The sequence below is a fragment of the Chlorocebus sabaeus genome, chromosome 4, assembly GCF_047675955.1.
Source record: "Chlorocebus sabaeus isolate Y175 chromosome 4, mChlSab1.0.hap1, whole genome shotgun sequence".
NCBI lineage: Eukaryota > Metazoa > Chordata > Mammalia > Primates > Cercopithecidae > Chlorocebus > Chlorocebus sabaeus.
Genome location: NC_132907.1, coordinates 55,525,806 through 55,552,936, shown reverse-complemented (window position 1 = coordinate 55,552,936; position 27,131 = coordinate 55,525,806). Strand labels below are relative to the sequence as shown.

The window sequence follows — 27,131 nt, the reverse complement described above, 5'->3', positions numbered from 1 at the left end:
ACCAAGTGCGTTAGACTTGAGCTGAAAGAAAACTAGGGAATAATTTGGCCACGTCATCTTATTATAACGATTAGAAAACGGAGGGCAAGAAAGAGAGTTTGACTTGTCTAATTGTGAAACAGCTGGAGGGGGCAAAGCTGGCACCAGGAAAGATCTAGCATGAGACTCTAATGCCTTATTCCTAGACATTACATGTGTCTGTTTTTAAAAACCATTTTTTAAAAACAGGATGTACAAAGCCCACTGCATGGGGACTGAACCAAGAATGCCTTCCATTTAGTAGATATACCAAGCAAAAGAACAAGAAGATAGCTTAGCAGGGTAATTTGAACATGGTATTTAATAGATGTTTTCTGAATCAAAATAGAAAAAGGATTTTACATGGACTAATTATACATTGTCACTAGATTCCTTTTTGCCTAGGTAGCAGGAGTTACTTAGTCGAACTGTCTCATTAATACTGATTTGGATGTTTTGCCTAGGTCTGAGACTTGCAGATCAAAGCATTTAAATTTATTTCAGTACATTCTCTACTATTCAGTGCTTGGCCTTTAAGTTTTATTTTTTTTCTATTTTTGTTTGTTTGTTTGTTTGTTTTTTGAGCATGATAGGAAGTCTAAGCTCTTTAATTGGCAACTTTCAATACTCTGGACTCATAACCTGTCCTAATTTTGTACCCACCCCCCATTTTGTTTTTTTAAATTAACTTGTTATTAGGAATGTATCTTATTGGAGCATAAGAAACAGTCCTCACCATAAAGAAAGTTTAGGAGAGTTTAAACTTTAAAGAAGCTTCATGCATCCAAATAGGGGCACATTCTTTGTTTTTTGTTTTTGAGACAGAGTCCTGCTCTGTTGCCCAGGCTGGAGTGCAGTGACGTGATCTCAGCTTACTGCAACCTCCACCTCCCGGGTTCAAGTGATTCTCCTGCCTCAACCTCCCGAGTAGCTGGGACTACAGGGGCCCGCCACTAGGCCCAGCTAATTTTTGCATTTTTAGTAGAGACAGGGTCTCACTATGTTGGTCAGGCTGGTCTCGAACTCCTAGCCTCACGCAATCCACCCGCCTCAGCCTCCCAAAGTGCTGGGATTACAGGCATGAGCCACCGTGCCTGGCCTTTAGACTGGGCAGTGCCGCCCAATTCACTGCAAGTGTCTGAAAGTGTTCATAAGTTGAACAGAAGTATTAAGGTTATGATCAGTTTTGCAATTGTATTTTTGCTTTGTTGTTTCAGCACAAGGGCTATTAGTTTGAGCACTTAACTGCACTAGAGTTGGAAAAAACAGAAAGTGTAGTCTTCACAGTGAGAACATGTTCTGGCCTCTCGGCAAAGCTGGCTGTAAGTTAATATGCTTGTATGAACTCAGACATGCAGAGATGATTGATTCTAGAATCCCTCTTTACACTTATTCAGGTTCTAAGAAAGATAGCAGTGTCAGAATGTCCTTTTGGTCTTTTGATCATGTGGAATTTTTGTGAATATGGACATATGAGGCTTGAGCTTGAATTAATTGGCATTAGAAAGTATATACCCATTTCAGCTTTAATGTCCCATTTCAGCTTTAATGTGGGAGAAGAAACATATTCCACTCCAGTTCTCAAGTATAACCTCCTCTGGCTTAAATTAAACAGAACAGGAATCCAACTTTCTCCTTTAACTCACTTCTACAAAGGGAAGGAAGTGACATTGAAACTTTAGTTTAGGGAAACTACGAGGTTAAAAATCACACTTCTGTCATCGTCTTACATTGCTGGCACTGAATGATTTGGGCTGTGATCTGCTTTACATTAGGGACCATTTGGTACGTGAGCTTCGTATATCTCAAGCGAGCTAGGTAGGACAATGTTGTGGGCACAACTTGACATGGAAATGGGGAATTACGGTCTAGTGCACAGCATGCTGCAGCATAGCTTTTGCAGAGCTCTGTATTTGGAGGCTGCTAGTCACCGATGCCCCTGCATAATTCTTTCATTATATGGTATGTCTTTCCTTATATGCTGTTCTCCCTTTTGTACTTGTCCCTGGGAAGTGATGTAGAGAAGAGAGATTGACAAGGTAATGACTATATCCTTGAGCCCAGAGTTGTGATATTAAATGTCATCTCGAATGAATGAAATATAATGTCCTACTTTACCATCAAATGACACAAAATAAAGCCCTTCAAAATTCAAATTTTAAAACTGGTTTATTCTATTGACCCATTCCCGTTGCCTATGAACACTTTAGCTTTCTAAAATCTTCTTCCAAAAGTGCTTTCTTGGTATATGTCCTGATTGATATCACTTCAAAACTAGACATACCAAGCCCTCCTGCTCTTGGGGTCTCCTATGAGGAGGAGACCCCCTCTGGCTGCTTCTCTTTCTACTTAGAGAAATATCAAGTCACCTATGGAAGGAGCCATGAGTGATTCCCATTACTTCTGAGGAAAAGCTATCATGAAACCATTGTTCTGGGAAAAAGGATAATATGGCATTATTAGGGGGTTGGAGGAGTTTGGCAAAGGCTACTCTTTCCCATATACTTCAGGCTTTAGAGCTCAAAGGTATCTGGGAACCTGGTGAACAAGTCTGTAGAGTAGGCTGAGGTGCTTCTGGGAAATGGTCAATGGGCTGAAGTGGTCTGACACAGTGGGGAGGGCCCAAGGGAAGAATCCCCACAACAGGAAGGTGGGTAGTCTTAACTAAAGACCTGGGACAAGGTGTCCAATCTGACCCAGCCAAGCAGACCTGGGCAGCATGGGCATGCCTTGGTACAGGGGCTGGTGAGTGGCATGCATTATCACACTGAAAGAGCTGTGTGACCAGAGGGCCTGTAGGGACATGGCGGAACTCTACTGAGCTACTGCAGGACCAGAGATGGTCACACCTGCCCCGGTCACCAGAGCACTTTCTTCAGTGGCTAAAACCCACCAGGTTTTTGTGGTAGCCCAGTCACTCGCACTAGGTGACTGTGTTGAGGCTGACGACATCACACCGTGGTGACCACAGCAGGAGGGCACCCTCATGGGAGACCCCAAGAGCAGGAGGGCTTGGTATTTCTAGTTTTGAAGTGATATCAATCAGGACATATACCAAGAAAGCACTTTTGGAAGAAGATTTTAGAAAGCTAAAGTGTTCATAGGCAACTGGAATGGGTCAATAGAATAAACCAGTTTTAAAATTTGAATTTTGAAGAACTTTATTTGGTATCATTTGATGGTAAAGTAGGACATTATATTTCATTCTGCTTCCCTCCCACCCTAAATCCAAGGGCACAGAATATTCTAAAGAACGAACAACTTACATGAAAAATATTAGAGTTTTAATGTTAAAAAAAATACTACTGACATAGAAACCTCTAGAATTTTTCTATTGCAGTGTCTTTGGAGCAGTGACTTGACAGGAAGCACTCTGGAACTGATACAAAACACAGTAAATGCATGAGTTTTACTTTAAATTTGGCACCTAAATATTCAATGTATTATGCTTGATCCTGGCAGGAAAAGGTAGTCAAAAAGTTAAGACTTAGAGGCAACACACTCACATCATTCATAGCTTTTACTACAATCCTCCCTCATCATACACTTACCCAAACTAACCCAGCAAATGTTTTACTGTTTTCATGTCTGTCCTTTCTAAGCTAGGTTAGATATTTCTACCAAAGATAACTTATTTTCGTATTTCTGTGCTAGGTTTTTTGTTTGTTTGGTTGGTTTGTTGAGTCTCGCTCTGTCGCCCAGGCTGGAGTGCAGTGGCGGGATCTCAGCTCACTGCAACCTCCGCCTCCCAGGTTCAAGCGATTTTCCTGCCTCAGCCTCCTGAGAAGCTGGGACTACAGGTGCTGATTTTTGTATTTTTAGTAGAGACAGGGTTTCACCATTTTGGCCAGGCTGGTCTCAAACTCCTGCCTCCCAGGTTCAAGCGATTTTCCTGCCTCAGCCTCCTGAGAAGCTGGGACTACAGGTGCTGATTTTTGTATTTTTAGTAGAGACAGGGTTTCACCATTTTGGCCAGGCTGGTCTCAAACTCCTGCCTCAGCCTCCCAAAGTGCTGGGATTACAGGTGTGAGCCACCATGCCCGGCCCACCATGCCAGTTTTAAAATGAATGATACAAATAATCTTGGCAGTTTGTTTCCTAGAATATACAACATTAAGTTGTGCATTCTCATCCCGTATGAAACCATCCTGAATTCAGTCAACATAGATGTGCAGCATACCTCACTTGTGGACTTCAAGGTACAATCATTTCTTCATCCACGTCCCTCTGTGACTTCACCTATGATGCATATGCATATAAATCCTCATTGTTAAACACTTCCCACTTTCTAGTCAAGTGCCATGACAGTAGTCAGCTTGAAAGTCTATGCTGATGTTAGAAGAGTTTTTAAAAAGCATGTTATTTAGAAGCATCTGTGCTATCAACATTAAGCTATAAATGAAGGGCCACATACACTAGTACAACTATTTTATGATACATACCACACCAGGGCACTTTAAAACAAGTAGGTAATCTTAAACTTCCCCACTTCCAAAAACCAGTGCAAGAAATATTGCCTGATATTTGGTTTCTTCTTTAATAGCCTGGCTAAATTATATAAAATCCCAATGTGGTTTCCCTTTCCAGGCAAAGCCCCACATTTATATAATCCTCAAAGCCATTGCTTGAGTGTTGCTGTACCCTTTCTGCAACGCATGTTTCAAGGATACACTGTTTAAAGAGTTTGAAGGAAGAAGAATCCAGCTGCCTTGTAAATCTGCACAGAGAAAACTAGGGCATACATAGTGATTGTATATGGACAGTGGAACTTATTTTTTGTTGCATTTCTGTATAGAGAGCAAAACCATGAAAACACTTCTTACAGTTATGCAGACTCAAAACAAGATCAGTTTAGCTTATCTAATTCTAATGTGTTGTCTCTAGGTTCCAGGTGGCATGCCCTTTGTTTTGATGTTCAACCTACCCGTAGAGTTGGCATTAACCTTCCATGAGAGACTTGCCACTGGGTCACATTTCCACATCTGGTATGATCTATTCGAGTTGGGGAAGACATCCACAACCAACATGGCAGTTAGGCTTCATCTCCAGGAATACTGGTGGCCTTGCTAATCCCAGTGGCTATGAATAGCTATGTTTGTTTTGATTTGAAACTGCTTACCATTTACTGTCATCTGGTGTGCTCAAAATATTATCATTTAAAAAATGGTTCTTCCATGATTTAGTTAATTTCCTTTAGACAAGACGGGGTTGCTTTCAAATTAGATGAAGGAAAAAGGAGTCATTTAAAAATAAAAAGTGACTTGGTATTTATTTGTCAAATTTCCGGTTTACAGAGAACCAGCAACCTGACAACCAGCCATCTCTCCTCTTGATACCAGTGTTCAAGCAGGCTGAAGGTCAGAATCTTGGCAGTTTGCTTCCTAGAATGTGCAACATTAGATTGTGCTTCCTAAAAGGCCAGGAGAGCTCTTCTACAAGTAAGAATATATTCCTCATATACTTATTTCTTGGTTACTGGGCAAATTAGATAGGTTAATGGGTAAGAAACCCCTGGGTAAATTTAGGTTTTTGTATACAAGGGAGAGAGGTGAATCTGTCAAATTGGTGTCTTGCTTTTTGTGATCATATAGTAATACCACATGAGTTGAATTCCAGATCCAAAAGAAGGTCTCCCAATGGTTAGCCTACCTGCTTGAAATTGTGCTTATGATTATTCAAAAAAAAAAAAACTCTAAAAAGCTGCTGCCGATTGAGTACAAGATGAACAAAACTGGCAGAAATGCACAAGTATTCTTGAGCTAAAGTTCACATCTGTCATTATTCTCTCATCTGTTGGGAAATAGTATTGGAACAAATATGTTTTGTGGGAATAAATAAATGCACTTTTAAACTGAGGGATGTGAAAATTCCAAATGACAGTATTCTAGTTTCTGCTGAATTAAACAGATTAGCTGTTGCACAATTGGAGCAATTACATTGAACAACAAAGTGTTCTAATGTATTGAAATATCTGTATACAGTTCAGCAACTGCAGAAATAGATGAGCATAGAAAGGTTCAATTATTAATACAATAAAACACCTACCACTTAATATCAGAATTTTGCTTATAAAGTCTGTGAGACAGGTTTTGTTTCATAACTTCTTTATATAAATCCAAGTTTACATACCTAAAATCACACCTGTTAGTTTCATGTAAGTAATCACCATTGATTGGTCTATGCTTTCACAAACATGGTTAGACATCTATCTTTGGGATCAGGAAGCACACTCAGCAAGTTTGTAAGCATAATTCAAGGAACCTTGTATCTAGTAGAGATTTCAGAAAAGAACCACTCCTTGGTGACCCCAACCATTAAACATTGTTCCTAATCCAGAGAAGACCTCAGGAATTCAATTTCTATACGACTTTTGACAAGTCATTAAATGACCTCTACAGATAAGATTAAAATGAATGATAGTGTTTCGGAGAACTAAGACTTCTTAAGAATGAATATATATTAAATAGCTCACACATCTTCTTTCTTGGTTGTAATACTCCAAGAACACAAGGACAGATCTCAAGTTTCACCTTAATCTGTACAGATTTCAGAAAGTTTACTCTAGGATTTATAGAGGGACTTTGAAGATTTTCTAATGTGTATACTCCACTGGATTGTTTTCTTTAGTCATCTCTTTTAGTCATCTCTAATTAATTCAGGGCTAGGGATGGGGAAAAAATAAACTTCGTATGAGTTGCATAAAAATAAGATATCCTGGAAAAGCTACCTGGTTATGTCATTAGGCAACAGTTTCAAAGGCTCAAGTCTCGACTACTCTATTTACATTTTTTTCAGATAAGCTCTTGGGATGGTATTAACCATTTTGGTATTAACAAATTTTGAGGATCGTAGAAAAATCTAGTTTTCTTCCCCAAAGGCAACATCGTATTCTTCTTACTTTTGATCTAGACATAATCTGTAAGATTGAAGTAATTAGTATCTTAACTTTATATTAATATGAAGTAATAGCCCATGCAAGATGTTCATTTCTGATAAACCTTATACTACTGGCCTGATACACAACTCTGCTGGGATATTTTAAAAGGCAATGCATTAATTAAACAAATCGTCAAATCATAGGGCACCAAATACACTGCTACTTCCCTAAGGGCTTAACTTATTTGACATGAAAAATTTATATACTAGGACAATTTAGTTTTTCTGGTTTTCTAAGCTATGAAGACTCATTTATCAGATCTGTGTGTGTATCTTTTAATATGTGTTATTCAGAATCATCTCCAGCTGTAGATAGTTTTACAGTGCATCTAGTCGTGGCCAACTCTCTACTCCTTCTGTGTTAAATGAGTTTGGTTTATGTTAATGGTGAGATTACTATCTAACTATCCTGCTTAAAAAAAAAAAATGAACTATATTGTTTTCTAGTTTGCAGAGTATTGACTAGAAATTGTATTATTTTTCCTTTTCACTAAAATTTATCATTTACAAACCTGCCTCCCCCTCAGTGTCACACATACCGCATTAAAGGTGCAGGTTTGACTTTATGGCAAAAGGTTGGTTTAAAAATCTGACTTACCACTGGAAGACTTTCCCAGAGTAAGCAGATGAGATGAAGGTTCTTTCTCCAGGCCTGTTGAATACACACCAGTCTTTAAGATAACTAATCATGGGGGTACCACTCTGGTTTCTAGTTCTAGCATGAAGTGAACTAATAGGAACGGTTCTTTATCAAATGACACTTAGCTGAGTGTCAGCAGAGACCTCTTGGCCCTTTATGAAATATTCATATTTATACTGAACTAAAAAAAGGTTTCTGGTTAGTCTACCCGGGAATGTCAACATCAATGAGTCATAATAAAGGAAGTTTGCTTGGTTCATAAAAACTGTAATACTTAAGCAAGATGTTTCATTAGCTTTTATTTTCTTCCAGAGCATTTCTCTGAACCACTAATGACCTGTTGCAAAACTCTGTACCTATTAGCAATTGCCATTTTAATACTTAAGGGAAATGTGGGATGGACACAAGTGATTAGCTAGGGGCTCCATTTGTAGCCTCTCTGTATGATTCTTATTATGGTCATTAAATAAAAGTAACTTGATTTGGTCCTTGAAGTCTTAGAGGATCCACTTGATGGTAGCATCTGCTATTTTCTAGTCCTCCTATGCAGGCATTTTTAGCATCAGAGAATGCAATTAGATCATTTGTTTCCTTAGCTGAACTCTATAACCCTATGCAAAGACAAGTCTTCTTTGAAAGCCACTATTAAGTTCCTAATCCAATCTTTATTAAAAAGACTCAATATTGCAGACAAACAAGTTAAGACAAATCCTCCAAAAGTAATGACCAAGCCCTTCCACACTCCACAGAAACCTTTTAGTATAGCAAACTGTGAAATTAGAAAAATATTTATAGTTGCAGTGTTTTTTTTAACTAGCAATGTGTTCCTTAATTAACATACTACAGAAGCATATAAACAATTAGTTCCACCAAGTAAAACAGTGAAAGAAACAACATCACCAAGTTTGCATAGTTCCTCTAAAATAAGCAAAGTTCTGCTTTTAGAGTTAATTATCAGAGGTGAGATGTGAATAAAGTTCCCTTCTCCGAGTCTGTCATTCGCTGTCAGAGCTGAGGCGGTTTCCTACCCAAAATGCTATTTTATATTTGCACCTGGGTCCAAAACATTCCCTTAAGGGGAGAAAAAACAAATATCTTTTGACTCTTAAGAGTATGTCATTTCCCTTATATTGTGCATGGCCAGAGAGATGACGCAAATGGTAGGCCACTAGCTACCCTAGATTTTGCTGTGAAGCCATGATTATGACAAACCTAAAAAAGCCTGCAGACACTGACAGTCTTTTTTCTTGTTGTTGTTTAGAGCACATGGGGGTCTGGTGATTGATCCCAACTCAAAGCCATTACAATTTAGAGACTGGAAACCAAGTTTACCCCTGAATTCCAGTGATCTTTACCAGCAAGTTAATTCATGTAATCAAAACTGCATCCCTACTAAGTGCCAGGCATTCTTCTAGAGCTTGGGATATACCAATGAGCAAAATAAAGATCTATTCCCTTATAGGGTTTACTATCTAACAGGGAGCAAAACATAAGTGGAGTATAGACTTTCAGAAGATGAAAAATGCTCTGGGGAAAAAGGAGAGTAGAGGAAAGTAAATTTGGGAATCCAGGACTGAGAATGTCCTGGACATGTTCCTTAGAAACACAGAATATTAGATTTTTAAAAGTTAAATTTACTGAATGTTTATTATATACCAGATGTGATGCTAAGACATTTTCATTTAATCCTGGACATTACCATCCCTATTTGACAGGAGAGGAGGCTGAAGCGCAGGAGTGGAGCAACAATCTGCAAGTCACACCAGCCTGATACATATGCTTTAATGTCTTTGCTTTACAACAAAAGAGATAATTAAGTTAGTTCTTCAAAGACTGGGGCAATGTGCACTTTCGGGAAAGATGAACTAATAGCAATGAGTAAAAGATATACATGTCTGCTTGGCTATAATATAGGGCCTGTGGATTATACCAGGGGAAAGGTGAAAAGGTAGGCCAAGCTGGATCAGGGTGGGCGGTAGCACTCTGTTTTGTCTGGATGGGACTGGGAGGACTTTCAGGTTTTGAGTGATGGTGTGGAGGTTGGTGTGGTGACAAATCCGAGTACAGGGACACAGCATCAAAGAGTCAGAGAGCTCTGCAGTATGACCGTTGCATGGACTTGCCCTTTGGAGTGATTCAACATTGCCGGTTTCTTTCAAATATTTGGCTAATCTTCTGGAAACAAACGCTTTTAATTGAAAGGTTAAGGACTAACAATCTCAAACATTAGATTCAAGGTTATCCCATCTTGCCAAGCTCTGATGCTTAGTGACCCTCAAACTTCAAATAAACATAATGTCTTAAAGGTGGCTTTTTAAAAAGTCAAAGGCCATTATGTCTTACACCCTACATTCTAAGATGATTTCATCATACAAAACGGCTCCCCTAATGTCTGCTTTATGGAAATGTATATGAAGTGAAATGAGATTTTGAAATGTGAGCTCCTTAAAAACAAAAAAAGAGCATCTTTTTTAAATGGTAGCCATTAACTAAGATAGTCATGTATTTATAGTCTCTTGTTTGAAGCAGAATATATTAATATGACATTTTCCCAATGTATATATGTTTTTCCATAAAAGTGTTGAAAATCTGGAAAGACCAGTGCCAAGAAAATGCCCGTTAAGAAGGGTAGTAGGAAAGAAAAAGACAGATTTCTGTTTCTTATACATTTAGAATAAGTGACATTGGGGTGATGTGCTTTTCTGTATTTTAAAAATTAAATTCCTTAAAGATGCACTAATTTGGTAGACAGCAAAGTTTAAAATGTAAGCATAAGTCTATAGTCTAACTTGGGCTAAAGACAGAATCATGAAGATGTTCTAGGGTTCAGTCACTTTCAATTAAACTCAAAAGTGAAGGGAGACCACACAGAGAACATGAGCATATCTGAAATCACATAGAACACTGCCCATAGTCAGCTGTCAACACTTTCATCTTAGGCATCATTAAATGATACCTAACCAGAGTCGTTGGGGAAGGCTCCTGACATATTAAAAATTCAACAGTAAGTTTTCAGTCAAATGATAAGTAGAAGTCAAAAAACACTTATGCTAGGATTTTGAAAGTTGGTCAGTGGATGGCCTATAGTTGGTTTCCAGCCTGGAGTTCTTGGAAATGCTGAGGTCTGTGCAGATAATAATGAGTTTGTGACCTAATTTTAGCATTTTAAAGAGCCTAATGGATATCTTAATTCATAATACAGCTGCACAGGGAAATAAAAAACATAACAAAACAAGTTTCTTTGATTTGGGTGGAAATTGTGTTAAGTCAAAGCAATAGCCTTAATTATCCAGTGCTAAGCCAAAGGTCTCATCGATTTTCTCAAAATTTATTAGTAATTTTATAAACAATTTGGTGGACACTTTTAAAAGGAGCAACAGGAGAATAAGAAGTTGTTTGTGGATGAAATATCAGGCTGAAATCTATTCACCACAATTCTTATTAGCCAGGTGATTATATCCATCAGGTCAGACAGATATATGAGCAACAATGAATACTCCATTGGTTGAAGTTAAACTAGCAACTTGGAAAGACCATACCATCTGGAGAATTTCAGTAACAGCTTGTCTGCCTTCCTTAGGCCCTGAGCAGATATAAACTGGAAGAACATATGGATATTGCTCATTATAAATAACCTTAAAGTTAAAAAAAAGGTGGGGGGGAGCTCAGAACTGTTTTACTTATACCAACAGATGATAAGACAAGCTAAAGTTTTCCATTTTGCTCACTCTATAATAAATTGCAATTGATGTTGTAAATGACAGTGGCTTGAGTTACTCACTCACCTGGCCATCTGGTTATTGTTTATTAAACACCTACTGTGTGCCAAGCACTGCATTATTCTATGTATACAGTGACAAAATAGACATGGTCTCTACTCTCAAGGGGCTTAGAGGATAGGTGGGGAGAAAGAACAAGCAGGTCACAGTTATAACTGATGCTATGTGTTTTGGAGGAATTGTTTCTGATTAGGGTAGAAAGCTTCATTGCTATTAATACTTCATAACAGGAAGAAAAAGTAGTATTACTTAAAGGAATTATATATAAATTGCTGTATTGATATCAATTATGGAAAGATGCAAATGTTGTCTGAAAGGTTAATAACCCTCTTCAACAGTTTTTTAAATTATGACACGAATTGAGGGGATAGTTACATTTAATATTTGTGAGTCTCCTATAACCACATAGTGCCAGAAGGGAGCAATTCTGTTATACTTGAGGGTATTGAAGAATATCAGTGATGTTTCCTTCAGCATTGTCATCAAATCCAAAGTTCTGAATCAACACTGTCTTCACAAACACCAGAAACACTACGATCATTTGGCGTTCAGTCTGGCAATCACTTAAGAAGTACAAGCAATTCAGGGAGCTTCTGTATTCTAGAACCAGACATGTTCTGTGGCACTTTTAATTACCAGATTTTCTAAGAATACAAGAGTGTCACTTTCAGATCAGGCCAAATATTGAATCTCAGATTTCAGTGAAACAATCTTATGAAAATGTAACCAATGGTCCCTACAGCTGGCTTTGGTTATTTAAAGAGCACTACCAAGTCACAAGAGCATTATCAAGGGGCAATCAGGTAGCGCTTGGTCAATGTCAGTCTTCAAGGAAATGGACTTCATGATCACTACAAGTAGTGAGCCCTCCACAAATGTTAGCTGCATGAAGTGTAAGAGTCCAGATCCTAATACAGAACATGGTTGTGCCCACCACTTCTAGGAAACAGCTCTTGTGCAGAAAACGGAACATCTGCATCACTATACACTAAGTGGGAACAGCATTACAGAATGTACGCTGTGTGCAGATATACCTAAAAGATCCACAACAGTACTGTCTGCAGCTGACAATGAAGCTAAGATTTTATCCTAAACTGTTCATGTGTAATGAATGCGTCAAACCTCTGAAACTCACTTTTCATAATTACCCTTTATTTTCATACTTTTCCACCCTCTCCATCATATATATATATATATATTTTTTTTTACTGAGTTCCAGCATTTCTTCCCAACATTGCCTCACCGCCGCCCTGAGTTCCTCCTCCCTAAAAAGCTATGCCACGTTGTATCATACATGTTCCTCATGATTAGCAGACTTATATTACGGTGTTCATTGATCTTTTCTACATACATGGCATAGGTACTCCTTAATATATTTAAAACACTTGAAGTGAAAAACAAACAAAAAAACAAACAACTCTTTATGGGATGAGCTCTTTCTTCCATTTTCTCCAAAGGGCTTCAGTGAGAGTCTAAGGTGTGTAAGAGACTCTGGTTGTAACTGATCTCCCTTTATGGCTAAATTTTTGTAGGAGTATTTACTGGCCTCCTAGCTTTCCTGATTTTGTATTAATCAGGTATCAGTGTTCAATTCCTCCATTCACATTCAAGTTGAGATTTAAAGCCCTTCTAATCAGGCTGCAGACTATATATATACATGGCCACCTGCTCTCTGAAAAGGCCGTTGTCTTCCGTTTCCCCTGAACAGACACACAGACACACCAAACTTTCTTATGTGGCCTGCTAGCCTGTAATATGTACTGCCTTCACCTTCTGGAATTTCATGAAAACCTTCATTCCAAGGCCACTCAAGATGTGTGGTCTCAGGGAAGACTTCACCAGCCTCCCACCAGCCATTTCCCCACATTTGCCATGACCTATCATTGCCCTCTGATTCATGTAGAGCTCTTTCCTCAATTCAATAAAGCTTTTGGGATCCGAAAATTATTTGCCCTACTCTTCTAGCTCGACGCAGTCTTTTAATGAGCAGTGCACTTAAAACATTAGGGGTAATGAATATTTCTCTTTGCACCTTAATCTTAGGTTAGGCAACCCTTTTCTCTACTTTGATGATTTTTAAAGAAATATAGGCTTTTCTTCAACTACTAAGCAATCTCCACTCAAACGCATTCTGCCAATAGAGTCAGGTTAAGTTATCCTACTCAGCATTTGGTTTTCCTGCTTTAATGACAAGATCTGCTTGGCAAACACCGCATGTTCTCACTCATAAGTGGGAGTTGAACAATGAGAACACACGAACACAGGGAGGGGAATATCACACACCCACGCCTGTCAGGGGTTAGGGGGCTAGGGGAGGGATGGCATTAGAAGAAATACCTAACGTATGTGACGGGTTGATGGGTGCAGCAAACCACCATGGCACATGTATACCTATGTAACAAAACTGCACGTTCTGCACACGTACCTCAGAACCTAAAGTATAATAACAATAATTTAAAAAGATCAAAATTCTTATCCTGACATCCACGGCTCAGTACAATTCATCCCTACTTTTCAAACTCAAACACTTCTCAGCCCTATGCCACTTGTACTGTCTCTTGGCCAAACTGGCCAGTCAGAGTTCTTTAGGCATACCCTAAGTTCATCCAACTACATGATTTGCATATGTGCTGCTGCCTAAAATGCATTTTCTCTTCTTACCTTTGCTTATTAGACTTCCACTGTTCCTTTAAAAGCCAAATCCATTAACACACCAATGGCCTTTTTCTCCCTCTGGACCCACACAACACTCTGTACCACTTAATTATAATAAAACCGTATGTTAGTTGAGTAGTTACTATTTTCTCTAACTATCTTATAGGCAGCTCTCATCATCTATGTGTCCCCTTAAAGTAAATATTTGCATCCAACTTTCAATTACTATCAACTTTTAGTCATTGGGGACTTTAGACCAGTTAGACAAACCAGAAATCACAAAAAACAAGTTTTCAGGCAGTTAAGCAAGCATCTCTGCATCAAGCTATCCTTTAGAAGACAGCGTGGGCATGAAATATAACTATCTATCATTTCAATTCTAGTACATGTATGCTTTCTGAAAAGCCTCAGCTATAGTTGAACCTTAGCCCAGGCAGAAATCAGTATTAACCCTCCTTACTAGCAACCAACTATTGATGGAAAAGCCTGTTCTATCAGCACATACTTGTTTTCTACTTCAAAAATGAATTGCATTTAAGTCATTTAATTTTAGAGGTAAAGGGGGCAGGAAGCAACACAAAACAAAATCAAGTAACAGCAATAACAACAAAACCCAATGCTGATATAATTAAAGCACAGCTGACACTTCCCTTTAAAGGATGGATATTTGAGCACCTACTGTGTGCAGCCACTGCAACTTCTGATCTTCTGACTCAGAGGGCAATTGTATGTTTCCCTAGTAGATTCACATTTTGTCCCAAAGCCAAACTGGTTGAGCATTCTTCATATGATTATGCCAGCCCTCTGACATATGTTCAAACACACTTGGTTTATTTCTGTTGCACTAAATGGTAACAAAAAGCACTTTAGCATCTGAATTACATATTACAGAAGACTAGACCAGGTCTTGGCTCCCTAATAGGACACTTAAAATATAAAAAAATAAGTGAGATCATTTGGATGCAATGTTTAGAACAGAGAGGGCAGCTGTCTTCAATATGGACACAATTAGGGATGCAGCTATTCGCTTTCCAGTTCTTTGGGTATGGATTAACTATAGACCTTAACAGGACTTAACTGCTCTGCTCAGATGAGGTTTAAGTGGTACCTTAAAGTTAACATCTGTGCACCTCTACTGATTTATGAAGCATTGCCGCATTCTCCTCCTTGATTACTCACATTTAATAGTTTAAAGACATATAGGAAAGACAGTCTTCTAATTTTCAGCCTGAATGTGTGGATCTCTAGAATTTAGCTTGCCTGATACTGAAAAACAATGAGAACAAGACCATTTAAAAAATATCAGCTTTGTTATTGCGTTGAGAATTGTATTTCTAGGACAGGTACATTTCAGAAGCAACCGCAGGAGTTCTGAGGAGTTTTTAATGTTAAAATCGAGGCAACTCATTTCCTTATGGAGAAATGAAGCTCAGGCCTTATATAGCTTGTCTTACATGGCAAAGCAAGGCTGTGGGCACAGTCATTTGCAGCTTAGAACCCAAGCTCTTAACCATGAATCCGTGTTGGCTTTTCAAAACCAGAGTTCCAATTATATACTTGTACATGACACCCTTGTATTTTTCAGTTTGAGATGTGATCTCTGTTTAACATCAGGCATTCTTAGGACTGTTTTTGCAAGGTAAGTGACACAACTAAGGGCCAGAGACATTGAATAGTATGCCCAAGAAATGGCAGCACTGCCATTCCCATGCAAGTCTGTTTAACTCTCCATCCTGTCCTTTGTCACACATGAGGAAGACTTTTGTTTTGATTTCTGCTCACTGCGAGTTTTTCCATTGCTAACCTAGCATCAGACTTCACATAGTAGGTAATTGCTAAGCACTCAGATAAACGCCAAGATGCAAATCATAAAGATTCATAATTGAATCCTGGCTCTACCACTTACTGATAACACCTTGGGCAAGATACTCATCATATTGGAGCCAAGAAATAGAGATATCTTTTCTATTTCAGGTTACTTAAAGTGAAAGTCGAATGGGAGAAAGGAGCAGTGCTTCATTAGCCATTAAACTTTACAAACACTAAATGAAGTAGCTTCATTTATGGAAAGGCCTTCATCTGCACTTCTAGACATGGCATAAAAACCAAATACAGAGTTTTATAGGTTAGAGAAAACCATCTGGTTCAAGGTTAATGATCTAGTTTACTGGAATCATTTTAAAAAGAGGTAACTGGGACAGTCTCCTAATAAATGGAGATTAATTATACTCTAAAAACCCCAGCAGAGGGGAAAGGATTTGGAAGTGAGGTGATAATATCAAACCAAAAGTATATTGGATTTCCTAGGATCAAGAAAGCCATACTTCGTATATGGGAAAAATGTCCAAAGCCCATGCTTTTTAATCTTTCTGCATCCTAAGGTTCAGTTAAACTGCACTGTGTTTAAATGCTTTTTCTTTATTGTCTCCATGACTGAAGGAATTCAAATACTTTGTTATGATTTCCACTGAACAACTGAATCCTAAAACCACTGAATTATGAAAGTTACTCTTAGATCACGTGGTGGAGAGCTAGTTTAGATACAGCTGGATGGGCCCTGCTGCCAGAATTTAGTTCAGGAGACCTGGGGTGGGGACTGAGAGTTTGCAGTTCTGACAGGTCCCCAGCTGATGTTGATGCTGCTGGTTTGGGAATCAACTCTGAGAACTATTGTCTTAGATGAGTTCTCTCAAGCTGTGAAATACACATCAAGCTAAATGTCCAATTTTGAAAGACTGAATTAATTTGTCAAATGCAAACTTGTAGTATGGCAGCTCATTTTTCACATAAACATCAAAGTCTTTTTGGGAGTTACATTTTGCGTCATACTGCTAGATAGAAATAGGGTAGTTTTTTACCAAGAGACAACATTAAACCATATTTCCCTCACCCAAATTTCTTCTAGGTTGAACGGTGCTTCAAATCCAGCATTCTAGGATTGTTGCTTCCTATTTACCCGCTCTCTTTACTCTATGGTTACCTGAAAATCTAAGTGACAGGCCTCATACATTCTGTTTACCTTCAACTTAACGCTCACTCAGCCTGCCCCATTCACTTAGAATTTTTACCCGTTGAACTTAGTTAAAAATCACTTGCCCCTAGCTAGCTAGTACAAATGTAGTAAGGAAAACTTGCCAGGCTGCTTCTGTATTGCGGTAGTAACTTTTAGGTTCCAGAAATTTCATAAGCTTTTACATTTTGCTATCTAGATGATGCAAGAATTAGGAAGGTTAGAAAATCAAGTATTGGGATTAAAATAAGTTTGGAGGGGGTCACATAAGTAGAGAGGAGATTCTACTTCACTTAGTAACTTCCATTTTTAGACCAGGAAGCAATTTGTTCAGATTCTACTTACCCTAGAGAGGCAGGCTTCCTTCCAGGGTAGAAGGATGCGAGAAGGGGAGTAACCATGGCAACCTGCCCAGCTATGTGGGCAAGGATAGTATGGGGCCTGCACACACTCGGAAGAATTTTTATTTCTAGCCTAGTCATTCAGTTTAGTCCGGGTGGTCCCTCCCTTCCCACTTCCTTCTGTGATAATGCTGACTTCAGGGGGAAGTATTACTCCTTCTCTGTCGGGAGTCTGCGAGGGTATGGGGAGGACTTAACTGAGACCAGCGAGGTCAGCCTGACCAAACCAAAGTGCAGGCTTCCAGGACGAGAACAGAGAGTAACTCCCTGTCTGTTCTAGTGTGAGCACAAGCAAACACACTGGCTTTATTAAAATCAAGTGCTTGAATAATTAACCTTTTTCAGGTAGGTGAGGGGTATTTAATTTTTATGAAGACATTTTCCATTTGCTTTCAGTTTTCAAAAAGACGCTTAATTCAGTTGTTCAAGGGGGAGCAATAACAAACAAACAAAACCTTCAAAATCAGATGGAAAAAAGTATTCCAAGTATATTAGATGAACTGTGTTCCCAGCAATCCTGGGGTACTATTATTCTCCCCCAGATAAGCAAGCTGAAGTACAGAGAGGTTATGGAATGTGCCCAGAGCCATGTAACCTGCAACCCTGTAGCTAGGATTTGAACCCAGGCAATGGTACTTCAGAAGGTAGTTCTCAACTACTATCCACTTGTGCCCTGCCGGAGGCAGCTAGTGTTGAATGTTAGCTCTCTGTGTCCATACCAGCCATCATTTGTTCCCTTAATCAGGAATCTGCTTGTTTTTTGTCTTTAAGTAAAGACCGAGGAGTCTGCTTTCCTTCTGATTTCCACCAGTTAATCCAGTCAGGATATGTTGACATCATGAGTTGAGTCTCCTTTAAAGACACATATCTGATGTTAAATCTGATTCATCTGACTGGATTTGGTGGCTTATGCCTGTAATTCCAGCACTTTGGGAGGCTGAGATGGGTGGATTACTTGAGGTCAGGAGTTCGAGACCAGCCTGGCCAACATGGTGAAATCCCGTCTCTACTACAAAACACACACACACACACACACACACACACACACACACACACACACACACAAATTAGCCAGGCATGGTGGCGGGTACCTCTAATCCCAACTACTCAGGAGGCTGAGGTCAGAGAATCTTTTGAACCCAGGAGGCAGAGGCTGCAGTGGGTCAAGATCACGCCACTGTACTCCAGCGTGGGCAACAGAGGCAGACTCTGTCTCAAACAAAACAAAACAAAACAAAAATCTGTTTCATCTAAATATGATTTTGGCCAACCTTTGTGCAATTCAGTGGCACAGCTTCAACTTTAGCATTACATAGCAGTGCCAGGGAGAATTTTAAAATACCACATCCTGTTACTCAGGTGTTTCATATTGCTAATCTGGTTCCCATTCTGGTTCTATCTAAAGGGTAAAAAACCTTATGTGTCTGGTTAGTTACCTAAACCTTCCTGGCCAGTAAGCTTTTGAGTCTGTCCAGCTGGGGAGGTATGTTCTGATGAGCATTAGGACAACTTCAAACCCCAGGAGGGCTAACTCTCAGCAGCTTTCCCAAGCATTTCAATATCTTGGCTTTGTCTTTAAGAAGAACAATAATTAAATCCTCAGGCTAAGGGAATGAGGAAGAGAAACACGCAGAGCCTTCAAAATTATCCAGGTGAAATATCAGCGGTAGCAAACTTAGGTTTATGGACATATGAAGGTAGAGTTAGAAATGAAGCAGCATAAGAGCCCATGTCACAGCAAAGCTTCCTGCTTGGCCAGGAGCACTCAACAAGGAAGATATCTTCTTGCTCCTTTAACCTTCAGGTAATCGAGGACTGGTTGAGCAGGCCAGTAAATATCATTCCCAAACAGCTGGTCAGCAGCTGCTAGAGGTCCCTGTTCTACCTTCATGCCAACAAGTGCCTTAAAAAAGCAGCACCCTTCAACTCAAACAAGGCGACTGAAATCCATTCAACCTTTGGAGAAAGACAACAAACAGGCCTAATGCACAGGAATTTGGACTTTCAGTTTAATCTAAAACTATAAAAGTCTTCAATAGAAATGCAAACTCTGGATTTTGCCCTGCATAAATTAGACAAGGTTTTTAACAAGTGCTTTCTTCCCTCACTTACATCCTCAGGTAAAGATCAACCATCAAGATCAAAGATCCCCAGTATGGCAAATACATGTGTGTATGGGCTCAAAGTTGGAAGACATTCCTCTACCGTCCACTTATTCTGGTTATAGGGTAAAGTATAGGAGGGTACAGCTGAAAAAGAACTGGTTTCTAAGTCAGTCATTTGGATAAGAAGGGATCCATCGAGCTGGGAGTGGGAAAAGAAGGAGGAAGTTATTCACCAGCAACAGCAAAAAGAATTCAGTTGGCCTTAGGAAGAAACTGATTAAGGATTTGGAAAAAGTGGTCTGTCCCAAAAACACACATTGGCAAAGACCACCAGGTCTTCTTCATGCTTTCTCTAGAAGACTTTCCCATTGTACTCGCCTTGTTGTCTTAAGTGTGGCCTTATTTCCACATGTCCAGCACTCCACCAAAAAGGTCCTTTTCTAAAGATTTCAAAGGGCTCGAGCCTTGAATACTCCTGAATTCTCAAGGCAATAAACTTTCTTACAGTGTCACTGAGGGCCATCTCCCTTCCGCGAGGGGAGACACAGAACCCGGAGTGGGCGGGGCACCTGGCCCAGAGAAACTGGGGTAAGAAGCATGGTGACAATCCATTTGGTAGCTGCAAACTCCCTCCTCCCCAGCTAGTTCTTCCCTCCCCAACAGCCAGTAGGTGCATTTGTGTGAGAAGCCAACCTCAAGATTGTAAGGACAATCAAGTATACATCACATCAAAGCCATTCCAAGAGGCTTATCAGACATCTCAAAGGCATTTTTTGTAGCTGCCTTCTTTCCACTCTCATTACTTCTGTTTGCATTGGTTATATCTTACCTCCTTCTCCCCTATGGCCCTGCTTTGCCTGACTAAGGCCAGAAATTTTTTCATTAAGTCGCTTTATAGAGCAATAGCAACATTTACTATTCGTGAAGTCGCCCCTCCATAATTTTTAAGTCTTTCCATGTGTCTGGAAGCTTGTTTCTGCTCTTCTCAGTTTACAGAGTGGCTCTCTTCCTTCCAAACAAAAACTAAAAAGAAAGGGGAAAAGGTGGGGGGTGGCTGGGGTGGAGATAACATCCAGATTCCTTAAGTGTTTTTAATCCAGTTAAATTTCCCTTTGGACTCAAACAGCTCCCCTGCTGAAACTGACTGCGGACCTGAATTCCAGGCTCAGAATTAAGTCAAGAGGGAAAGACGGCAGAAACAAATAACAGAGTCAGCTCTATGCTATGAAAACCGCTATGTTGACTGAGGCTCCATGGTTTTAACCCATTCATTTTCCCCCCCTTGTTTTAGAATTCTTACTTAATCTTTTTAACCGGCTTACAACAGGCAGACAAGCGCCATATAAACCCTGCTCCCTGCTCCGGGGGATATAAAACAAGTTTCTTAAGTCCCTTAGGTAGATACTTCCTTGGGAATGCCGGTGTAAGACAAAGTTCACATTTTAATGCCATATGTTGTCAGTCACCAGGAAAAAGCTTCTTGTGGGCACAAGCCAGGTCCCCAGCCTTTGTCACAGAGCAAAAATAAACACCCTTCGAGGAGTTAATTAGGCGGTCAGCAGCCACCTCGGTGTCCTAGGACAGCTGCCAGCAGACCTTTCACACACACACACACACACACACACACACACGACACAAAAGGAGGCGTTTGTTAAATGTCACAAGCTGGACATCTGGAGTCGGATTCAAAAGGTAAATACATTCCGTGGAAGCATTCCTCAGATGTCAGGCCACAAAACTGCTGGTTTCCCCAAGCACACGTTCTCATTTCTAAGATTCCCCACAGCCCAAGGTCTGTACCCAAAGACGGGTAGCGGGGGACGAGAGAGGGGGAGCAAAGGAGAGAAGATCTTTAAAAAAAAAAAAAAAAAAAAAAAAAAAAAAAAATGGAGCCAGAGGGAATAAGGGTTTCGAAGCTACTCACCGGCTAGCTATTGCCTCCGCGAAGCAAGCATGACTTCCCCGCGCCCGGAGCCTCCAGGCTGCAGCGCAGCGGATGCGGCGGGCCTCGCTTAAATAGCCGCCGGCCGGGAGCTTCGGTGCCGCGCGGCCACTCCCGGCGAGAGATATGGTTCTAATCAGATGCTGGCAGCTGAGGACTCCCCAGGAATGTGCCAGGATGTTTTTGCTGCCTGGGCTTGGTAACTCCCCCTCAACGTGTCTGCAGAGTCTTTCAAACTTAACTGTTTATTAACTCGCGCTGCAGCGGCACAGAGGACCCGGCTCCCCTGGGCTCCGCGAGCCCCACCAGCTGGGGGCGATCGCAGGGACTCAGCGACGGGAGGGGAAATGTGTTCGGGACGAAGTCAAAAGTCCCAGACCGACGCGGGCGGGGGGCGGGTGCAAATAAGGACAGGAAAGGGAAGCTCTGGAGGAAAGGGGTGGGATCCACCGAGCTTCGTTTCACAGATCCGCTCCCTGGATTGCCACTGCGAGTGATGTGGCACACGGAGTCATCCTAACCAACCCGTTGGGGCCCTTTGAACAAAGGGCTGCCTTTACTCCTGACTTTCCTGACAAGGGACAACGGATCCTGCGCAGATCTGCAGTTTCTAAAGTTGATCGCGCGATTGGATTTGCCCCCCTTAGAAGAAATTAGCGTCTCCCTCACTGCAGATGCAAATGCGCTTAAATTAGTGGGAAATCTATGTGTGCATATGTAAAACATACTGTATTTACATATGAAATATAATCATGTATATGTGGATATAAAAATAACATTCTCTGTATGAAATCGATATGAGCAAAATATGTTCACGTCTATGTAGCCTATTAAATAAGTTATAATTGTGATACAATGAGAGATTCTATATAGGCTTCCCTTACAGTGTATATACACCCATATGTAGACACACAACATGACTTTATCTGCATGAATTTCCATAACACTTTCTGTACCTCTAGGAAAAACATGAACTGCAAGAAATAAAATATTTAAAAATGTTAACGTAGAGTGCTGAGCGGTAGAAGGTACTCCGCAGCAAATCTTAATGAGTGTTAACAAGCTGAGAATTCATTTTCTCCATATTTTAAAATCAAGAACTATTGTAAAACATCCACAGAAGCTCTGCTGCTTTTTGGAGAATTCTGAAATTACTCTTGTGAGAGACGTGTCTCTTTTCCCTTTTAAAAAAAATTAATTGTTTAAAGTCAGAGGCAGCAGGTAGTAAATGTGAAAATGCTAAATTGTATCTCAGATGGGAGGGGGTTATTGATTTTATCAAGTAAGCAACACAGTGGATTTGCATTTTACCTCTGGAAACTGAGGGTTCAAATAGGGCTCGTGGGACACCAAGGATATATTTTGTGGTCCGTGCCTAGCCTCGACTGCAAAGCCACTGTGTAATTTGGGGTAGCTCAATGTGAGTGGCAATGTCTGCTCTCAAGTAGGTCAGGCTTGAAACAACCGGTGTTCGGGGAGACTCAGGGGTGCAGAGCAGCACAGCTGGCCCGGAATTCTACCTCCCCAAACTCTACTATTTCTCAACCCCTGACACACCCAGGAGTGCAGAGGCAGGGAGGGCCACGCGGGCAGTTTTCAATATTCCTCAGAGGTAATTTGCTATTGAAAAAAATGGCTTTGTATGAATGACAGGAAGTATACAAATTTTAGTCCTAGGATAGTATTCTATTTATAACATTTATGCAGAGAAATTTAATTCTAGTACATTGTAGAACACAAGACTTTGTTTCTAAAATCCAGAAGTCCAGTTTCACTCTATTGGCTAGGTAGTTGGAGAAAGGGCTGCTGATTTCAGGCAAATGGGGACTTTGATCATTAGAAAGACATGGGTGTCTCTTTTAACCTCAACACGTAATATTTTCTAGACTAAGAAGTGCCCACTCAAATATATTTTTTTATTGAAAGACTCTTACCAAGAAATACTAACTTATGTTTGCTCTACCAAATGGAAGGGATTTGTCTAAGAAGCCAGAGGAAGAAAAAGATTTCATCTGCTATGAGTTGTAGTTTCAAGAGAAGATTTTGATGAAAACAGTTCATTTAAGAGCAGTGGGCTCACACTTACAACTTAAAATAGGCACCTCTTATTTTGCACAGAAATCTGAAGAGTTGACAGTGGAGAATTCTGGTTTGAACTCTATTTTTGTATCTCTAGGGCACTGATACTGCTTCTGGCAGTAAGTCAATGTCCTGCTCACGTTAAGAAAAAAAAAGAAATTTAACTCTTTTTATCCCCAGTGAAACATTGTCTCCATCACATCTAAGTTGTTTACTTTTCAACAAGTCTAAAATGAACATCCTTCCTTCTGGAGAATCACACACCTAAGCCACCCAGATGTTCACCCTGCCTAAATAATGGTCTTTTTTTTATCACCCCTGAAATTTATGTTTAGAAAATTAAGGTAAGGAAAAGTCAGTGCAATGTCTGAAAAACAATAGCCTTTGAATGGCAATTGTCCCTTGCAGAAAACCTGCTGCCTGTGAGAGAGAAGGAAAAAATAAAATAAAACAAATAACTGTGCTCCCAGCCGAGGAAAGGGGTAGTTAATCCCGTGATGGCTTGCTGAAGAATGCATGGTTTATTATTAAAGTAATCTCTTAAGATTTTCCTGGAATGTGCTTCCACAGCAACTCTGCCTGTTCGAACTATCCTATGCATGTGTCTTTTCTTCCATAATTAAGCTGTTTTCCCCTGTTAGCTCACAGACCTAATCCTTTCTCTCCTCCTTCTCCATCGCTTCTTCTATCCCCCTCTCTACTGCTCTTGTCTTCCTTCAACTGCCCCTTTTGAATCCTGTCATTTCCCATGAATTGTAAATGGCACTTTGGAACTGGTTGTAATGTAAACTGCCTGTGTACCTTTGATGGCTTGCTGGACACTTAGAGATGTTAAAATCAAACAAGGATTTGTTGAAGTGGACCTAGCAAGGTCACATCTCTCTCTCTCTTTTTTTTTTCTTCTTCATGTCATTAAGAAAACAATGAAGAGAATGGCTATTGTTCCCAGAAAATGTTCTTTGACCTTGGCCAGTCTTACATATTTAAAATTACAGAAAAACTGACCCTACCAGATTTGGTGGTTGGCAAGTCAAAACAAATACCGGAGGTTTTTTTCATATCTCTGTCTATCCATCTACCTGTCCATCTATCTGATCTAAAATATTTGGAGGATAGTTTCATAGAAGGCAGCCTGTTTGTGTTTTGTTTTCTTGCTTATACCCCAATAGCACCTCAGAACTAACATGTATTTTTCTGTTTTGTGCAATTTTAACGAAACTCAGGTGGTAGACCACGAGGGTACTTGGAAAAATTGGTACTTCTAAAATGAAGAACATTTAAAATTCAATAATATAAATGTATATAACTAACTACACTTATCAATATAAATTTTTATAAAGATACATTGTGAAAGGGAAGTAAATACTCTTATAAAAATTACCATTCAAATAAATACTGTCTTACTTGGAAAGAAACTTAGCAGGAGTTATCAAAAATGAAAATACATAAAACCCTGCAGGAATACTAATATTAATTGTTATTGTAGCAAACACATACAATTCTCTATCCTAGGAGTAAGAATCGATCCACTAGAAATAAAGCACATGTGTAATATGCAAGGATTTTTTTTTTTTTAAAACAGAGTCTTGCTGTGTGACCCAGTCTAGAGTGCAGTGGCGAGATCTCGGCGGGTTCAAGCAATTCTCTGCCTCAGCCTCCTGAGTAGCTGGGATTACGGGTGCCCGCCACCATGCCCATTTAATTTTTTTATTTTTAGTAGAGATGGGGTTTCACCATCTTGGCCAGGCTGGTCTCGACCTCCTGACCTAGTGATCCACCCGCCTCGGCCTCCCAAATTGTTGGGATTACAGGCATGAGCCACCACGTCCTGCCCCAACGTTGTTAATTGTATGGTTTATAGCAGCAGGAAGCTAGGACAAAGTATGCCTGTCAATGGAGAATGACTGAATATGTTATGACTCATCCATACTGGTGAAGTCGTGTGTAACCATTCAAAAGAATAAATTAGAGTCACATTTTGTAATATGGGAATATTTCTATTAGGTTTTTTTGAGTGAGAAAAGCAAGGTACAGAAAAGCATGGAAAAGATATTTCTATTTTAGTAATATAAAAGGCAACACCTATTTATATATATTTGAGTATATATGTTTGTGTGTGTATATGAAGGATTATAAAGGACGTTGCAGAACAGATTACTAGGGGCCTGGTGGAGACAAGGGCAGAGAAAAGGTGTGGGAGCCACACAAAAAGGAAAAAACTGAAAATAGTCTTTATGCAGATATAGGTCCCATTTATGCATTGAAGTGAAATGATATATGCACAAGTTGTGTGTGTGTGTGTGTGTGTGTGTGTGTTTAAAGATTATATCATTTTAAGATAAGGAAAGGAAGAAAGGAAATCTTACAAACAGTTTTCATGGAGGTCTACCTTTAGGCTTTTCAAAAGTGAGTATTCATCAGTATGCTCATTGCTTAATTCAGCCTCCAGAGCAATAGTTCTCAAATTGTAATATTTACGACAGTCATCCCGGAAGCTGGCTACCAGGGTAAATTCCTGGGCTCAGCCTCAGAGACTTATCTGGAAAGGGTACCAGGGAATCTGGTTGTTTTTTTTGTTTTGTTTTGTTTTGTTGTTGTTGTTGTTTTTGAGACGGAGTCTCGCTCTGTCGCCTGGCTGGAGTGCAGTGGCATGATCTCTGCTCACTCAAGCTCCGCCTCCAGAGTAGCTGGGACTACAGACGCCCACCACCACACCCGGCTAATTTTTTGTATGTTTAGTAAAGACGCGGTTTCATCGTGTTAGCCAGAAAGGTCTCGATTTACTGACCTCGTGATCTGCCAGCCTCGGCCTCCCAAAGTGCTGGGATTACAGGCGTGAGCCACCGCGCCCGGCACAGAATCCGTGTTTTAATCAGCACTTCCAGGCCATTCTGATGCAGTGGTCTTGGGGACCACACTTTGAGAGTTGCTGCTTTTCTCCTGAGAGAAATGGTGAACACCCGTCTCTACTAAAAAGCAACACACACACACACAAATTAGCCAGGCATGGTGGCGCACATCTATAGTCCCAGCTACTCAGGAGGCTGAGGCAGGAGAATTGCTTGAACCCAGGAGGCGGACGTTGCAGTGAGTGGAGATCGCACCAATGCACTCCAGACTGGGGTGACAGAGTGAGACTCCGTCTCAAAAAAAAAAAAAAAAAAAAAAAAAAAAAAAAAAAAAATCACAAAGAAGAAGAAAAAAGAAAACAGGTCTAACCATTCAAAGACATTTGATTCTGTCCCTAAACACTTCTGCTCCACTCCAATCATGCGCATGTGATGTGCTTAGGTTTCTGGACTGGTTGAATAGCCTCAGTTTTAAAGTGGAATGGTCACTTGTGAATGAAGAAGGAATACTATTTGCTGTACTCCTTTAGTGCTCATGTTCAAAGTCATGTCTTCATTAGAGAATGGAGGGAAGCTGTGTCGGGACTCCAGGATGATTTAACTCTCTAATGAGTATGAACCACACGTACATGCATATGCTTCACACAAGCATTTGTGTGCCTGTTCATATGTGCATTTTCTGAAGAGGTGCACTATAGATTTCCCTGGATGATCCAA

General features: G+C 40.1%; 1 protein-coding gene across 3 annotated transcripts in view; it reads right to left on the bottom strand.

Moving 5' to 3' along the window:
- The window catches only part of DAB2 (DAB adaptor protein 2), a 52,716-nt gene extending 31,033 nt beyond the window's left edge, over window positions 1–21,683 (bottom strand). For all 3 annotated transcript variants that reach the window (XM_007961461.3, XM_007961459.3, XM_007961463.3), the window contains exon 1: window positions 21,469–21,683. The gene's annotated coding sequence lies outside the window, so the exon portion shown is untranslated. The remainder of the gene's footprint in view (window positions 1–21,468) is intronic.
- Between the last annotated feature and the right edge of the window lie 5,448 nt (window positions 21,684–27,131).